The 10,745-nt window shown below is 49.8% G+C and overlaps 1 long non-coding RNA gene across 1 annotated transcript; it reads right to left on the reverse strand.

Annotated features, from left to right (window-relative positions):
• Window positions 1-443: 443 nt before the first annotated feature.
• Window positions 444-7,792, reverse strand: LOC111818045. The gene is made up of 3 exons (XR_002822119.1): window positions 7,708-7,792; window positions 7,033-7,153; window positions 444-535 (listed from the first exon to the last, which is right to left on the reverse strand). It is a non-coding gene; the product is annotated as an uncharacterized LOC111818045 (long non-coding RNA).
• Between the last annotated feature and the right edge of the window lie 2,953 nt (window positions 7,793-10,745).

The following is a 10,745-nucleotide window of genomic DNA, read 5'->3' on the forward strand; positions in this document are numbered from 1 at the left end:
CTTCTGGGTATTTTCCCAAAAGAACTGAAAACATTATACCATAGTGATATATGTACACCCATGTTTATAACAGTAAGATGTGATAGCCAAATCTTGGAAATAATCAAAATGCCTATCACTTGAGGAATGGATGAAAAAGATGTGGTATTTTTATACAATAGAGCATTACTCAGCTATAAAGAAAGACAAACTCGAAGCCTTCATAGATAAGTGGACGTAACTAGAGGCTATACTCATAAGTGAAATAAATCAGACCTACATGTGTAAATATTGTATTGTCTCCCTAGTGTAAGAACCTGAAAGAATAAATAAAACCTGAAAGTTATAATATATATGGTAAAATGGAAACGGTATCTTTTAAAAAGAGATTAAATTCAGATAATCCACCATGCCTGTGCTACCAATTTGAGATTGTTGGAAGCCCCCTGCTGGCCTACAGGTCCACTTGCAGGGTCCAAATGCTTGCTGATGGTGGATAATTCTGATGGTGGTTGATGCAGGAGAGAGGCCACAGCCCCTGAGGGATTTCACAGCTCTGGGAAGGAAAGAGTAAAAGGCTTTGACTGCAACACTACACAGCCCTTTCTTTCATTGCTGATGAAAGAAGTTTGAAGAATGCTGGCCAGGAGCCTGGAGCTGGGGCATCCAGCGCTGTGGGCAATTTATTAAGTGTCCAGGAAAGGCTTCTCTGGGTGGTGCAAGGGGTGCCTGGATCTGGCATTGGTAGCACTGAGAGAAGGGGCAGGAAGTCTTTTGCCTGGGTCTGAGGAGGGGTCAGTACCCAGCCCAGATAGGGCTGCAGGTTGCTGCAGTTGGAACCAATACCAAAGAAGAAAAAGGAAAAAATGGTGTGTGAAAGAGTCGTTTTAGTTTGAAGGAACCTATAGGGGTAAAAAGCGCTATGATCCCCTTTCTGCCCGTGGAAAAGGCCCTGGGTGACATCCCTATAACAAAAGATGGGTTAACAGAGAAAAGCACAGAAAGTTCGTTCAGTCCTAGTTTTATGTGGCACAGGCTGCTCAGAATGAAGAGCCAACAGGCAGAGCGAGCTATCCGCTTCCACGCTTATCCTGGATGAAGCATCACAGCTAAGTAGAGACAGAGAGGGGCGCCTAAAGTAGTAGGCCCCGTGGGGACACCCAGTGAGGCCTGTGCAGCACCCCTGCCTTCTGGGTGTGGGACAGGACCCGCTCTGGAGTGGAATCGAATGGTCTACTATTAGACAAGGTAGTTCAAAGAATTTGTTTATGGTTAACTCTTAGAAAGTAGGAGAAAGAGTACTATTTTAGGTCTTACAGCCAGGTTTGAGGAGAAAGAGCTCTAGTTTCCATGACCTGCACTGGGGAAGGAGAAGTTTCACTATTATCCTTATCTTGTGGGGAAAGAGGGCCAAGAGCACAGGAGAAGCCCACAGAGAAGTTGCCTCTGGGGCCTGCACCATCCTAACCCCTGGAGTGAGGGTGCCTCGGGCCCATTCACTTTGAAGGCCCAAGACTGAATTACAGAAGTAAAGTGGAAATCATTGTGTTTTGAGATTTATAAGAAGTTCTTGATTCCATGAGGGTGGGGGTTTGTGTGGGTTTTTACTGATATTCCCAGATTCTCAGAACAATGACCCACATATAATCAGCACTCAGGAAAACAAAGTTGCTGAATGGATGAATCAGGGGAGAGGGAGGCAGAATTACTGAATTTAATAATGGGACAGTACCTTAGAGATTATTCCAAATCTCAATCTGTAAATCCCAGCAAGCACTCTGAAGGCCTCCGGAGCTAAAAGCTGAGCAGGCTTCCCAGACAGCACCTGACCCAAGTATCACATTCAGTGTCTCTCATTGCTTTGCAGCGACTTGAAACTAATTTTGAACAAACGTTTTAAGCTCTAATTATTGGATTCTTTTTTTTTTTTTTTTTTTTTTTTTTTTTTTTTTTTTTTTTTTTTTGGCAAGGCAAAGCAAAATCATTCCTATCTAGCTTAAAACATAGCATGTCTAGTCTTATTCCACTTTTTAAAAGCAAATATAACAACACACCTTGGCATTCTGAGTTCCCATCCCCCATCTGCAGAGCAGTCAGATCCCTGTGAAGCTGGTCTTGGGTTATCCTCAAAGACCTCTTTGGGGGCTGTATCAGCTTGACCATCTCAAGGTGTCTCCCACACCTGACCCCCCAGTCAACTCTTTGCTAGAAGCATCTGGTTGACAATGGCCAACTGGGAAGGACATCAGAGGCCTTGGATCCATTTACTGCACAGGTTACATGGTTTGCCTCACTCACCAGCGTCAGCCCCTGCTATGGCCCAGCCCGAGGGCACTTAGTAGCAGGGATGCTGCTTATCTGCTGGCCTGGACCTGTTCAGCACACAGGGCCTGTGAAGAGCAGGTATGAGTGGGGAAGCCTGCAGGTTGCCGGCTAACCACAGAGGAAGTTGTGCATTGTCCCTCATGGCCTCTGACTGCAGTTCCTCTTAACCACTGCCGCACGAGAGGCCATGTTCGCACCCGGTACTATTCCTGCAAGCTCCAGCCTTTCCTGAACTTTCCTTGGATCCTTTCCCAGCATTGAGCCACCATGCAAATTTGTGCAAGCAAAAGAAAGGGTGCAGAAAGATGTTACACTGTTAACAATAGTTGCATGTGCAGATAAGTGGGCTTGGGGCTAGGCCGGTAAAGAGTTAACTTCCTTTATCCCCCTCTGTGCGGTTTGGCTTGTTACAACCAGCAGGTTTTACACACATAACTCTAAAAACCCAATAAAGTTAACAAGCAAGTTGCAAAAGGAGGCATCAGCATGCTATCATGCAAATAAAATCCAAAACTTTTCTAATTTTTATTTGCCCACAGAGTCTTATTGAGCTCTGTGAGTTGTGGGATGCAGCGCTAGGGGTCGGGTAAGTCTAAGCCCTGCCAAGGACTGTATGCAAGCTGCAGAGAGCTCAGAGAGACAAGGAGTGGGATGAGGTCGGGGGAGGCAACTTCCATTGGACCTGGGCCATTCTGTTTCCTAACAAAACAAAAACCTGAAAGCAAATATGTCAAAAGGTTAATGTTCATTGGACTAGGTGATGGGAAGTTGGGTGACTGCTAGCTTTTTCTTCATACTTTTCCATCTTTTGAAATCTTTAGGAAGATAAAAAATTAACCATTAGGGGCCAGGGAGAGGACTCAGTGCAGTAAGTGCTTCCTTGGCAAGCACAAGGGTCTGAGTTCAATCCCTGGTTCTGCAAAAACAAAAACAAAAACAAAAACAAAAACAAAACCAAACAAACAAAAAAAAACCATAATAAAGGACAGGAGAACTTAGATTCCCTTCTTTGTATCTTATCATCTTTTCATTAGAAGAATCAGGGTGAGCTTTGCTAGCTTGCTTTTCTGATTTTCTTTACTGTCTTCAGGGTCTTGTTATAAACAATAAACATGGGAAAGAGGCCAAATTAATATACTGTGGATGGACGGATTGATGGAGCGGCAGATGGCAGCCTGATGCAACTAACGCAGCCAGCCTCAGCTGCCTTCCCTGCACCCATGGGCCCAGCAGCTGCTCCCCTGGGTGTGTGTCTATAACTTCTACATGTGGGAATGAGTAGTCAGAACAGATAGAGCCCTCCTATCCACTCTGCCCCTGTGACCTGCATGACGTTCCTAATGTCCTGGATCAGCCCTGTAGCTATGGCTGTGGGATTGAATTGGTCAGGGACTCCCTTACTCTGTGGGCTGGGATATAATAATGAACTGTCTGACTACTTCATAGGTACTATTGAAATTTTTTTTTTTCTGGTACCAGGGATCGAACTCAGGACCTTAACTCAGTGGTGCTTGCCTGGCTAGTGCAATTTTTTTTTTTTAATGGGGTTAAAAAAAAAAGATGAGGAGAGTAGGGCAGGTGGACAGAGGTTCTTCAATTTACCTGTTTTCCCAGAATAAATAGTTAGGATCTGGAAGGGAAAACCTGGCCAAGTGCTGCACCAAACAGCACATGTCCTGGAGAGGAGACCAGCTACTGGCCATCAGCTCCCACATGTCAAAGCCACCTCTCAGGGAAATTCCCAGTCCACTCAGGTGACAGCCAGTACCTGGGGGTTCTTATTACAGTCCAGAAGCTTTACACGTGTAGATGTTAAGGCCCACAGCAGGCCCTATTAAGGTGAGCTGTGTGGCTGAAAAGCCAGAGGTGCACAGCTATGCATTGAGAATGAACCTGGGAAGGCAGGTTGGGGCCAGAACGTAGTACCAAGGACTCATTCACTGGGTGAGGTGAAGCTAACAGTGGCTTTTCATACGGCAGTGATGTGACCTGACTTGTTTTCTGGAAAGAGCCCTCTCTGTGTTCCAAGTGCTGAGTGGTCTGGAGGGGCAAAGGCAGAGAGGCTCAGGGTGGAGATTGCTGCTGTGTGTTTGAATGAGGGGTGGTGACTCATGCCGGGGCCTGGGGGTGGGGGTGATGGTGGGGGTGGGGGGGAGAGAGAGAGAGAGAGAGAGAGAGAGAGAGAGAGAGAGAGAGAGGTCTTGACGTAGAGAGGCAGCGTGGAACATCAAGTTACAAGCAGACTCTTGGCTCAGGTTCTGCCACCAACTAGCCTCAGGATGTTGGGCAAGTTGCGTCACCTGTCTAGGACTTGGTTTCTACTTCTGTGGAATCATGGGCTGTCTGTAGCCTCTCCTGAGGCAATGACTAGGGTCTTGGAGCTCCTGAGCCTTGCCATAGCACCTGGCACCACGAGTAGCACCAGAAGAACTGTGGAAGCGTCAGGGAGTGGCAGGCACACCGGAGCCAGTTGGCATTGCAACCAGCAGAACGACAGTGCTGAGGCAAAAGCAAGCCAGCACCACCAAGCTTGCCAGTGTGGCTGGGATGCTGAAGTCGCCAGGGCAGGGCTCCAGCTGGGCCTGGACCACACCCCCTCTTTACATAATCCTCCTTATAGCCACACGTTTTCCTCAGGTAGGTAGTGCCAGGCCTCTGACCATGGCCAATCTCCCTGAGTTAGGGGCGGGAAGAAGTGGATCGTCCAGCAGCCTCAAATCACCCCAGTCTTCTGGCTCAGCCTGCTTGTGTGAAGAGTAGGGTGAAATCTTCTAAAGGTCCTCCTGCCCTAATACGCTGGGAGTTTATGGGTAATTAGGAGAATACCAAGCTGAACAGAGCACCTTGCACAATCCTGCGCCACTTCCTGGGCGAGATATGAGAAGCTGCTCAGTGCCGTGGTGAAGGATGTGGCCTGGCTCTGTACTCATGTTTTGGCCCTAGAGCTGTGGAAAGTGTTCCAAACTCTCTCTGCCTGTTTCCTCATGCCTGGCTGAGAAAGACTGATGACCCTCCTGTGACCTTACACAGTACAGATGATAATGCTACTGATTCTGCTCTTAGGAAGAATGAGTGAGAAAATGCAAGTGAAAATTTTAGCAAGAGCTGGGCGCATCATTAAGTCTCACAGAGGTGACCGCTGTGCTCACAGTGACACACTCAGCCCGTGGTGCAAGGGCAGCCGATGGGGGCGGGGAGCTGAGTTCACCAAGCTTCACTGAAGAAGGCCGGTGTAGAGGGGCATCTGTCCAGCTCTGGGCAGGTTCTAGCAGCTTCTCTCTGCTGTCTGGAATGCTCCTCTGGCCTGGGAAGATCTTCCCTAGAGAGCTGTGTGCTATTCAGGACTCTGCTCAAGCAGCCCCTCCCCCAAGTCTTGAGGATGGGAAAGTAGAAGGATAAAAGGACCTCGAACCACCAAGAACAGGAGGGGGCTGCGACCTCTCACCTGACCCGAGGACCTCTAGTCTAGGCTGGAAGCTCTGGAAAACTGAAACCCCTGGTTTGTGTAAACCATTATTTCAGGTTCCTGTTATTTGCAACTGATCCCAGTCTTTGTCCAGGGACAGAGGTTCTGAAAGCGCTAGGTTTATTCTGGTTGAAGAAATGCAAGATTTCTCTCAGAAACCAAGCACAGGGGCTACACACAGCTGAGGGCCCAAAAGAGGTACTGGTTTCTGGCTTCAGTTTCTCCAAGGGGCAAGCTGTGGTAGAGTGGGTACCAGGCATGAGGTGTCCCGGGCCCAGGGTGCCATCCCTTCTCCCTCAGCCTCCAGCACTCTCCTTACATCCTGGCAGTGGGCACCTCTCTCCTATGACAAGAAGTTTGGGTGGGGGGGTGTCAAAGGTCCCTTCAAGGGCCCAAAGGCCTTGGTCTTTTCTTTTAATTAATACATTTAAAATTTTTTTAAAAAGACTTGCTGAACAGCTAGTCGGTGCCAGGCACTGTTGTGCGTTCTGAGAAATGATCAGGAAGCTGCTTTCAGGAAGCCGTTTGTGTGTGTGTGTGTGTGTGTGTGTGTGTGTGTGTGTGTGTGGACAATGGACAATCCCTTAAGTCCATCAAGCGTGAGATGATAATACATGCTTGAAGCTCAGTAAAGCAGAAAGAGGAAGGCAAATGGTGGAGGTAGGGTGCATTTAACATTTAGAAAGTTGGTGGCCGGAGAATGCCTCCAAGGAGGTGACACTGAAAGAGAACTAAAGGAAATGAAGGGACAAGCCAGCAGCCCTGCTAAGGTCATCGCATGCGAAGCCCAACAGCGGGGAAAAAGGCCCTGGAGTGCAACCGCGCCCGAGAGATTCAAGATCAGTGAGGAACCGGAGGCTGGCATGGAAGAAAGGAGGGAGAGGATTGCAGGGCGAGATGGGGGGCCAGATTATGGGCCGTTTATGGAGCAAAATGAAGACCTGCCTTGTTCTGGGAGAGATGGGTATCAGAAAGCTTTGAGCAGAGGAGCAATCAAATCTAATTTATGAACAGAATTATCTTGATTATACTGTGTACAAGACAGAAGGAGGGACGAGAGATGGCCACTGTGCCACATTCTGCTGTCCTCAATGCTTAGGTTTGTGTCCTCTAGCCCCGGAGGGCACCCACGGCTCTTATTGATCCGTGTGGACGCCGCTCACTGGGCTGCTGAGAGCCGTCCAGATGAAACCAGATCACACTACAGACTAGAGTCACTGCAGATTCCCTGATCCCAACCTCACCGAAGCCCTCAACCTTACCCAGAAAACTTCTGTTTCCCTGGGAGGAGTGCCCTCTCTTTCTACAGCGGCTGTTTCCAGTCATCTTCATTCTCTTCACCTGCAGTAACACCCAGCCTCTCCTCTTCCTCCCAGTTGGCAGCTGTAATAATTGATACAGTGCAGCAAACTGAGAAGTTTAGAAGTTTAAGGAACTCAGCAGGGGGCCAGGGCCCTTTCTTTGTAAACATCCTCATCCTGGGCCAGAGGATGCTTGCCTGAGTGCTACACTTGCCCTGGGGGTGGGGTAGCCTGCTTACAATACAAGAGAGAAAAAGAGGCTTGTTCTCTGGGCCTCCTGCCACCTTGGACTGCTGCCCCTCACACCACCCTGCCTTAGCACCAGATGATTGGGCTAAAACCTACACAGAGTGCGAGCTAAATAAACTTTTTTTCCCCTTAATTTTGGGCATCAGCTATTTTGTCCCAGCAACAAGAGAAAAGTAACCAAGACAGCAGCCAGCCTCTCACCCACCCCACAGGAGTAGGAACCATCACAGATCTCTCCACCACCATCAGACTTGCAGCTGTGATCTCCTAACACCCACCGGGTCCCCTCCTCTCACTGAAAGGCAGGGCTCTGCCAATACGAAGGCGGTCCATCCTGGGCGCCTCCTCTTTGCTCTCCCCCACATGCCCAGGGATACCATCGCTTACCTCTTGTTCTCCTGTTTTCAACTGGTGTCTACTGGCCACTCGCCATATTCTTCCAGTCTGAAAAGGCCAACAAACAGGATCAGCAAAAGAGGCCAGACGCTGAAGACATAATGTAGGAGTCCGTATTCAGAAGAGGCAAATGCAGGACACAGTGCAGGCCAGGAGCTGCCTGCAGCTGGGGGTCGGGGGTGGGAAGTGACTGCTTGCGGAGCAAGGGTCTCCTTTGTGGGGAATGAAAACGTGTTGGAACTGGGTGGAGGTGACTGTTGAATTACATTGTGAATGTGCTCAGTTCCGCTGCATTGTCACTGAAATAGCTAATTATGTGTCATGTGAATCTCACCTCTGGGTAGTAATAACATACAAGGCCATCTCACATCGCCTTTACACGTTTCAAACCCAACATGTCTGAAGCAGCCATCAATGGCCCCCGTCACCTGTTCTGGACAGGTGTACCAGCCCTGTGTGTGACTGTGATGTTTGTGGCCTGTACTTCCGTCACCAGCCAACAGGGGTCAGAGAGGGCACCCATGCTGACTCCTGGCCAGCGGCTGCCTCTGCCCAGAGGGCCCTTTCTCTAATTCTCACAAAGGTGCTATGGACTTGACGTGGGCTGGAAATGGAACTGCTGTCCCCAAGCCCTGACCATGGTCTGACTGTGTCCCCGTCCCAACTTCATGTTTCACATACTTAATCCTAGTGCATTCTGGATGTGCTGGGAAGGGGGAGTACCTGTGGGCTCTGCTCTCAGATTAATGCCGCCTCGCCTCCTGTGAGTGGGTTCCTGATGGATGGGTTGGGCGCCCTCCCACCTCTCTTGCACATGTGCTTGAACTGTGCTGTTCCTTTTCTGTTGGGTTAGGAGCAGCAGAAAAGCTCTCATGAATGCAGCCTCAATCTTGGGCTTCCCAGCCTCTGGAACCATAAAAAAAAAAAAAAAAAAAAAAAAATCTCTGTATAAATTACCCAGCCTGCAGCATTGTTATTACAGCATGAAGTGGACTAAGACACCCCACAAGTCGTAGAGCTGGGCTTCATCCTTGCCCGTGGGTGAGCACACAGACCACCACCAGCAGCAGCGCTGTCCAGTTAGTGACTAGGCCACATCACTTCTCTGTCCTGCTCCTCCCAGCTCCAACTCCAACTCCGACCCCCGACTGTCCACTTGGCCCTGTGACTGGAGAACATGGATTTCCTACCTTGGGCTAAACCCATTTCCACATCCATACTTTTCCACCAAGGGGAGCTAAACACTGAAAAAGCCATAATAAGCACTGGAGGCTCAGCTTCCCCTTCTCCTCCCCGTCCTGCAGCAGTGTGGCACAGCGATTCTGCAGGAGACCCAGGCAGATGCTTGGGGACCCAACCCCACTGGGCAGGAGTGGCTAGGACTCCTATCTGGCCCTCCTGACAAGGCGCATTCTCCAACAGCTTTGTCCTCCCTGACTATGCCTCCTGTGTCTCTCAAACCGCTTCTGGATGAGAAATGAAAACATAGAGGCACCATACTGTGTCAGCCTACCAGAGGTCCAACAACCCGGACTGCCGGTCTAGACATCTAATAGGTTTTGATTTCCGTAGCCACAGAGAATACTTATGATATGCAAATCCATCTGTTTCACTTGGCACAAAACCCTACTCAGGCACAGGAGAGAGACCAACACTGGAACACAGCCTGAAGGGCGCTTAGTGACCTGGTCCCTGTACAACTCTCCAGACTCACCTTTCACCACTGCTGTCCCTGCCCTCTCTGCTTATTGGGCAGCCGTGCAATTGCGTCACTGATGTCTCCAGCGCAGGGAACACTGTGGACAGACTGTCCACCCTCCTGGACCCTTCACTGCATTCACACCCATGAGCACAGCACAGTGCCAACTCCTGCCTGATGGGGCCCCTGTCAGGGGAGAACTCTGGCTCAGGGATTCCCCCCTTTGCCTGCCAAACTGGTCCTAGAACCCGCTCCTTTCACGGTGAGCCCTGCATCGTGGTCCAAAAGCTCGATGCTGCCTCCTCCTTTTCCTTCCGCTCCACACTTCCAGAAACACCCCCCTGGGAAGCCCCTGTACACGCCATTCCTTCTCAGATGCGGCTGTGCAGAGGACCCCACGCCAACACATCTGTTGTGTTCAGTGCTCACAGTCCCTCCTCCTGGGCCTTTGCACATGCTGTTCCTGTATCTTGAAGCCTCTCTCTTTTCCCCTCACCCATTCCCTGGCCAACCATCCACCTGGATCCTGCTCAGAGGTCTCACATGCACTGGAAGCCTTTCTATGCACTGGGGTATAGGAAGGAGAAAAACTAGCTAGGGCAAGTCCTTGCTCCCAGAAAGCTCACACTATGGTGGGAAAATGGCTAGTAAGCATATTTGGCAAAACACATCTTCAGTGTAGTGGTGCGAAGTGGAAGCACCACAAAGAAACTAGCCAGACTGAGGGTGTAGAACACAGGAGGGGGGAGGGAGGAGCCCCTTGAGGGACGGGCTGCTTGAGCAGAGTCCTGAATAGCACACGGCTCTCAGAAAGATCTTCCTAGGCCAGAGGAGCATTCCAGACAGCAGAGGGAAGCTGCCAGAATCCGCCCGGAGCGGGGGACAGGCGCCCCTCTACAGCCGGCCTTCTTCAGTGAAGCTTGGTGAACTTGGTTCCCCGCCCTCATCGGCTGCTCTGTGAGAGTGGAGATGCTGCTCAGCGGTGAGCCCATTAGGACTGTGTCCCTCAGCCTTGTACCAGGGGCTGAGTGTGTCGCTGTGAGGACAGCTGTCACCTCTGTGAGACTTAATGATGCGCCCAGCTCTTGCTAAAAATTTCACTTGTTACTTCTATTTTAGAGACAAAGACACTGAGGTTGGCCAGGTTATGTCCCTTGGCCAAGGTCATACCAAGCAGATTTGGATCTGGACCCTGCTGTGCTCCACAAGACGGACAGCTTCTGTAACTATTCCTGGCCTTATTTTATTTCTCTTTAAAATGAGGACAACAGCTGTAGTATTATACATTCCCTGGCTGGCGCCAGGAGAAACCAGATGATGGGTATAATGT

Source organism: Octodon degus, unplaced genomic scaffold, assembly GCF_000260255.1.
Source record: "Octodon degus isolate 3935 unplaced genomic scaffold, OctDeg1.0 scaffold00078, whole genome shotgun sequence".
In the NCBI taxonomy this organism is placed as follows: Eukaryota; Metazoa; Chordata; class Mammalia; order Rodentia; family Octodontidae; genus Octodon; species Octodon degus.